Below are 8,365 nucleotides of genomic sequence, written 5' to 3' on the forward strand. Positions count from 1 at the left end.
TACAGAATGTGGTGAAAGTTTTGGCGTATCAGATAAAGCCAGGATTCCTGGGGCTTGAATGATGAGTGAATGGAAGCGTAGATTGGATTGGGTAAACTTGGGCTGTCTGGATGTTGCTACTCCTTACCCTGCCCTAGTGTGGGAAAAATGGTCCGGATGATGATGATGATAAATAAATAAATAGATAAATCACTCCAACAGCTCTCTACCCAGAATAATTATGGGTGATTACTAATGAACATAAACAAGCGCTAATTATATCAGACAATGCAATTGATTAATCCACCTGAATAATCCCATGTTCATGTCAACACCAATATTTCATATATATCTAATTATTATAAAAAAAAATTCATATTTATTACTCTTCTTTTAGTTATTCTTCAGTTGTTCTCATATATTCAGTCCAGGAAAATTTCTTTGCTGTATTATATCGAACTGTTAATTTTTAAAAGATTGTTTTCATTTCCTTTTATTTTCTTATAACTACAGATGTTTTTTGACACGAAAATCTCTTCACTTACGCAAATCTTTTCGTCTTACGAAAATCCCTAAGTCTACTAATACCAAGTCGGATCACTTCCTTCTAAAACAGCTCCAAGCTCGCGCAGGGGGCGGAGCATCGGAGTGACGTCGAAGGCTCTGGCATGAAACCCCAGTCGTGTTCAGTTGACTCCTGACCATGACGGTGATTATATGCTTGCTACTCTTATCAGACCATGACACATTTTTCAGTCCGGAGAAGTGAGGGAAGGGACTGAAATGCGTGAGGGAAGGTGTAGGGGTGTGAGGGAACCTACTGCTATATTATAGGGTTAAACGAGTCTGCACTTCTTCCCCTTCTTCATTTTCCCTTGTCATAAATGTTTAATTTGAGTCTGCCCTTTTATATATTTTCTGTTACTTAAGCCAGCTGACGTCACACAAGCCACGCCTCCCTGCGTGCTGACGGAAAGTGAACAGACTTTGTATTAGTAGACTTAGGAAAATCCCTTAGCTTACGAGTCTCATTCACCCAACGAAAATCTCACAAAAATTTCTCATTCACCTAACGAAAATCACTCATTCATTGTATGAAAATCTCTTTCACATTCAAATGCCTCATTCAGCTTCAGAAAATTTAATTCAACTGACGAAAATCTCTTAACTGAGGGGAGTGGATGGTTGTTACTTACGAAGGTACATTTGTTTTTCTTTTATTTGTCTGATTTTTTAATACGTTATGTTAAAGTAATAACATCCCAAAGTTTGAGTAAATTTGGCTAATTAGTTTTTACACAAAAAAAAAAAATATATATATATATATATATATATATATATATATATATATATATATATATATATATATATATATATATTCATGATATGTATAAAAGAATGAGACGCAAGAAATGGGAAACCAGGGGAAGTGTGTTCATCTGATCTCTATGATATTTGGTAATAAAACCCTCATTAATAAATTGCCCTAAAAGTTTTCTAATATTCACCATTGCTGAACAAAAAAAAGAAAAAAATCAAAATGCCCATGTATTTATCCCAAATTTTACCCTCTTTTTGCGATGTAAAAAACAAAAATCATTACAATCATGTTTGTTAGTCTCTGAAAAAGAATATATATATATATATATATATATATATATATATATATATATATATATATATATACACAAAATGTTCCCCTTTCATTCCTCTTTTTGTATGTATCTTGCTTTTTGTCTTATGCTCAAAACTAAGGGAGTTACATCACTCCAAAGGACAATAATTTTAGCTCCGAGATATCACTCGTATTCTGTTGACTTGCAGTGTCTGTACGATTAGAAACAACCTAGGTCCTTTTTTTTTATTTTGTGAGTTAGTATTAGGTATGGTTATGAAGAGGTAGAGGGTACTGGAGAAGGCAAAGTTGGAGAAAAAGACGTAGAAGGTTGGGGGTCGTCAGGTGAGGTGCGGGGGGCGGGTGAGAGGGGAGGTGGCGGTGGTGGAGAAAAATCAGCTGCTTTCAACACGTTTTTCTCCCCTCGAAATGGCGTCAAATTCTTCTCTGCCGCTTTCTGACATTGCAGTAGCTTCTTAGACGGTTGTCCCACCTTCAAAAAGTGTGCAAAAACTATGAGAAATGGCCAAGATTATAGCAGACTGAGAACAGGGTGAAACCAAGGCTGGCGCGTCTCACCCCTCACAGTGTCATATCATCTCAGTCAGCAGCCTCACTGCCACCCTCCAGCATCCCATTGCCAGACGTATGACTTTTTTTTTTTTTTTGCCGAAAAAAAAAGGAAGAAATCGGGGGGAAAATGATCGTATTATATATTGCATAGAAAACGAAGATTTCTACAGGCAAGTTACCTCAAAATTGGAATTACAAAATAATTTGTTTGATGGGGAAAGAATTGTCGTACGGCTGTCAAATTTTTACAGAGAACGAGTGATACTTGGAGATATTTTATGGGGTAACTTTCGCAAAATGCCTTTGTCAGTCGAAGATCGGTCCCTGCTGGCGTCTACTCCTCTTCTTAGGAAAATATTAAATTTTCATTCAACCTACGAGAATAATTCAACCTTGACTATGGAAATCTCTCATTCGACCAACGAAAGTCTCTTAGCTTACGAAAATCTCACTCGGCTTACGAAAATCTCTCATACAACTTACAGTTTCAGTCAGTTAACGAAAATCTCATGCAGCTTACGAAAATATCTTACCTTACGAAAGAGTCTAAACTTACTAAAAGCTCTCATTCAGCTTATGAAAATCTCTCATCCTGAAGGGACTTGCAATCTATTTTTCTTATATTGCCCAGAAAGGCAGTCAAAGATAGTGAGTCCCTAACCGCATCACTCCCACTCACTCATTTAAGTCTCATCCACACGAGTTGTCATGCAGTGCGCTATCATGCTGCCAAACGCGTGTTGCTGAGGCCGGTGATGTCCACATTAGCACAATGGGCAGAGCGCGCTAGTTACCTTTGAGCTGTGAAAGGAGGGGGAAGTATACCAACACTGCAGCAGTTCAAGAGACTGTGATGTGGAGCACTGTGGCACTATGTTGTGGCAGAATGTACAAGGATAGGAAAAAGATGTGGTGCAAGCAGTGGCTGTCTTGACTTAATTTCAGAGGAAAGCCAGACGGATACTGTGGGCATCGCAGCGCGCGCTGTCACCACGAATTGCCCCTCGGCCAGATTTGCCAGAAGCCACGGCACAGATCCTCCGCGGCACGAAAACCAGAGGTGGGCAACATAGCGCGCAACAGAGCGTGCAACAAGACCCCTAGCGAGGACGGGGCTATACTTGTCACTCATTCACTCACCCGGTTGTCACTCTCACTCACTCGTCACTCAATTTTTCGTCACTCACTCACCCATCACTTTCTCACTCATCATTCGTCACTCACTTTTCACTCATCACTTAATCTCTGACTCACTCGTCACACTCACTCGTCACTCACTCATCACTCAGCCTCACTAACTGACTCATCCGTCACTCACTGGCTCACTCACCCGTTACTCACTCGCTAACTCACTCACTCGTCAGTCACTCATTTACTCACCCGTCACTCACTCACTAACTCACTCGTCACTCACTAACTCACTAGCTCACTAACTCACTCGTCACTCACTAACTCACTAGCTCACTCACTCGTCACTAACTCACTCGTCACTCACTCACTAACTCACTCGTCACTCACTAACTCACTAGCTCACTCACTAACTCACTCGTCACTCACTAACTCACTAGCTCACTCACTCGTCACTAACTCACTCGTCACTAACACTCACCCGTCACGCACTCAGCCACTCACTCAGTCACTCACTCGCCACTCACTCATCCACTTGTCACTCACTCATTCACACGTTATTCGCTCACTCGTCACTCACTCCACTCCTTACTCATTCCTCACTCACTCACTCACTGGTCACTCACTCACTCTTCACTCACTCAATCACCCTCTCGTCTTTCACTTACATTCCTCACTCATGCTATCACTCGTCACTTACTCACTCACTCATACTCGTCACTCAATCACACTAGTCACTCACTCGCACACACTCGACACTCACTCCCTCACACTCGTCACTCGCTCACTTACTCATTCACACTCTTCACTCACTTACACTCGTCACTCACGTACTCATTCACCCTAGTCACTCACCCACTCACACTCGTCACGCACTCACTCGTTCTTTCACTCACACTCGTCAGTCACTCACACTCGTCACTTACTCGCTCACCCACACTAGTCACTCTTTCCTCACCCACTCACTTTTGTCACTCATTCACTCAGTCACACTCGTCACTCACTAATTCACTCACTCAGTCACTCACTCACTCACTCGTCACTCGCTCACTCACACTTGTCACACATTGGCTCACGCACTCACTCACTCACACTCTTCACTTACTCATTAACACTCGTCATTCACTCACTCACTCACACTCGTCGCTCACTCACTCACACTCGTCACTCATTCACTCAAACACACACACTCGTCACTCACTCACCCACTAACACTTGTAACTCACTCACTCACTTTTCACTCACTTATCCACTCTCACTCACTCACTGTACTTTTCTGTAGGCCTAGGGGAGGTATATATTGTGCGTGGCTTTAGAGATTACTAACACGTCTTCCTAACCGATTTATTCTGCACATTGCTCAACATCCTCTTGTGTGTTATTAATGAAAAATATATTCATATTAAAACCATATAGGTGTGTGTGTGTGTGTGTGTGTGTGTGTGTGTGTGAGAGAGAGAGAGAGAGAGAGAGAGAGAGAGAGAGAGAGAGTGTGTGTGTGTGTGTGTGTGTGTGTGTGTGTGTGTGTGTGTGTGTGTGTGTGAGAGAGAGAGAGAGAGAGAGAGAGAGAGAGAGAGAGAATGTGTGTGCGTGTGTTGTATAATCAGTGTGGGAGTCACTCATTTGTAAGTCAATAGGGGTTCATGAAAAATTTGTGGAAAAGTATATGGAAATTCTGGACGTCATTTAAATTTAACCTATTGCCCGCTGACGTCATTAACCTTTGTAGCGCGGTGACGTCATTAACCTATATAGCGCGGTGACGTCATTAACCTATGTAGTGCGGTGACGTCATTAACCTATGTAGCGCGGTGACGTCATTAACCTATGTAGCGCGGTGACGTCATTAACCTATGTGAAGTGACGTCATTAACCTATGTAGCGATGCCATTAACCTATATAGGGCGGTGACGTCATTAACCTATGTAGCGCGGTGACGTCATTAACCTATGTAGCGCGGTGACGTCATTAACCTATGTAGCGCAGTGACGTCATTAACCTATGTAGCGCGGTGACGTCATTAACCTATGTAGCGCGGTGACGTCATTAACCTATGTAGCGCGGTGACGTCATTAACCTACTGTATGTAGTGCGGTGACGTCATTAACCTATGTAGCGTGGTGACGTCATTAACCTATGTAGCGCGGTGACGTCATTAACCTATGTAGTGCAGTGACGTCATTAACCTATGTAGCGCGGTGACGTCATTAACCTATGTAGCACGGTGACGTCATTAACCTATGTAGCGCGGTGACGTCATTAACCTATGTAGTGCAGTGACGTCATTAACCTATGTAGTGCGGTGACGTCATTAACCTATGTAGCGCGGTGACGTCATTAACCTATGTAGCGCGGTGACGTCATTAACCTATGTAGCGCGGTGACGTCATTAACCTATGTAGCGCGGTGACGTCATTAACCTATGTAGCGCGGTGACGTCATTAACCTATGTAGCGCGGTGACGTCATTAACCTACTGTATGTAGTGCGGTGACGTCATTAACCTATGTAGCGCGGTGACGTCATTAACCTATGTAGCGCGGTGACGTCATTAACCTATGTAGCACGGTGACGTCATTAACCTATGTAGCGCGGTGACGTCATTAACCTATGTAGCGCGGTGACGTCATTAACCTATGTAGCGCGGTGACGTCATTAACCTATGTAGCACGGTGACGTCATTAACCTATGTAGCGCGGTGACGTCATTAACCTATGTAGCACGGTGACGTCATTAACCTATGTAGCGCGGTGACGTCAATAACCTATGTAGTGCAGTGACGTCATTAACCTATGTAGTGCGGTGACGTCATTAACCTATATAGCGCTGTGACGTCATTAACCTATGTAGCGCGGTGACGTCATTAACCTATGTAGCACGGTGACGTCACTAATGTATATAACGCGGTGGTGTCATTATATTTTACTGTATAGCACGGTGACGATATTTAATTTTACTGTGTAGAGCGGTGATATCGTTTTTTGCAGTGACGTCATTTATAGAATGGTGACGTAACTTAGGCTATAACATGTTGAAGTCATTTATAGCATTGTGGCGCCATTTACAGTAGTTTGATGTCATGTATAGTAGGCTGGCATCATTTACAGCAGGGTGGCGTCATACATAATAGGATGACGTCATTTATAACAGAGGAACGGGAATCTAAAGCAGAATGACGTCTTGTATAGCAGGGCGACGTCATTTATAGCAGGGTGGTGTCACTTGTAACGTGGTGACGTCATTTATGGATCGGTGACGTCATTTAAAACAGAGTAATGTCATTTATAGCAGGATGATGTCACTTATTGCAGGGTAACGTCATTTATAGCGGGGTGGCATCATTTAAAGCAGTGTCATCATTTATACCAGGGTGACATCAATTATAGCAGGGTGACGTCATTAATGGCAGGATAATGTCATTTGTAGCACAGTGACATCATTTATAGCAGTAACGTCATTCATAGCAGGGTGACGTCATTAATAGCAGGGTGACATCATTTATTGCAGTAACATCATTTATGGTAGGACCACGTCATTAATAGCTGTAACGTCAATTATGGCATGGTGACATCATTTATAAGAGTGACGTCATTTTAAACAGGGTGACGTCAGTTATCGCAGTCATGTCATTTATAGCAGTGTGACGTCATTTTCAGTTTATGGTGACGTCATTATTCATTTAACCTAGTGGAGGGTATATATAAACCCCATCAAATTAATACAAAAATCTACCATAATCTGAGCAAAATCGTGTGAAGATACCATTTAAAAAAATACTGACGTTGTCGAAATAATATTAAGCAGAGTAGGGATTCCATAGGCTGTAATGGTGAACGGATGAGCGTGTGGTCCATTGCACTGTACAGTTGGAGAAATTTCCGTGCGGGACACCGCGTAGAAGGCAGCAGGAGCGGTCAATAATTTGATCTGGTAACAATGCTGGGGGTAAAGGGGGGGCGGGACGTGCGGGGTAGGTGAGGGATTGGGGGGTAGTGGGGGGGGTGTGGATGTGAGGTGGGAGGAGTGGGAGGTGAGGGATGGGGGGGTAGTGGGAGTAGCTGTGTTGGGAGGGATGGGAGTGGGGGTAGCGGAGTGCTGAGGAGAGGCTTAGTAGCCATTTAATGTAACATAATTTGCTTTGATTTTAAATGAATGTGTTTTTATGACAGGGGAACACACGAAGTACCAACAAGCCGTAAAGTGATGGTTAATGACAATGAAAAATGGTCATTTCAGTGATCATACAAGACTGTTAAAATCACACAGACATCAGAAACACGTAACTTTATATAATGACTCTCCCCCATTTCGGTATCTATAACATCTCTATTGTAACACAGACTAATATCAGACGTTTACCTCAGATACGTCTCAGAAAAGTTGCTCATACATTCTTAATTGTAAAGTAGATATGTAGGGTATGGAAAATAAAGTATTTATAATATTCCATTTCTTCGTTGTTTCAGTCAACCATTAGTATTTTTTTAATCCCCAAAAGGCATTAAAGTATGTCAGATTTTAAGACAAATGCATCTTTGTTAGCTGTCAGTGTGAATTATATATATTTCCTAAATCGTTAGCACATGCTAGCTGCTTGTCACAAACAAATTTAAGCAAAAACCAGACCTAGACCTTTCAAGTCAATCAATAGCTTGTGTGTGTGTGTGTGTGTGTGTGTGTGTGTGTGTGTGTGTGTGTGTGTGTGTGTGTGTGTGTGTGTGTGTGTGTTTTGTGCAGTGAATAATACTGGGTATCTCGCTGTCTAACTCTCTCAGTTTTTCTCACAGAGACTTTTAAGTAGGCCTAGGATAATCATGCATTTGCATATGTTCATATGCAAATGCATATTCTACCCATTTATGAGCGTAAGTGCACATTCCTACTTTTTTTTTTTTTTTATACGGGATATTCATCGAAATTTCCCGGGTATTATCTTCTTCAACCTGTAATAATAAAGTCATAAAATCCATCAGATCATGGTGAATTTTATACTGCTTAATAGGCTGTGGTTGGGAAGGCCGTGACTTGATGGTCAGTAGATAGCAGCTGAATGAGATGGATTCCTGTATCA

Source organism: Coenobita brevimanus, chromosome 112 (genome assembly GCF_032717465.1).
Source record: "Coenobita brevimanus isolate Jiangsu-jjx chromosome 112, ASM3271746v2, whole genome shotgun sequence".
NCBI classification, from domain to species: domain Eukaryota; kingdom Metazoa; phylum Arthropoda; class Malacostraca; order Decapoda; family Coenobitidae; genus Coenobita; species Coenobita brevimanus.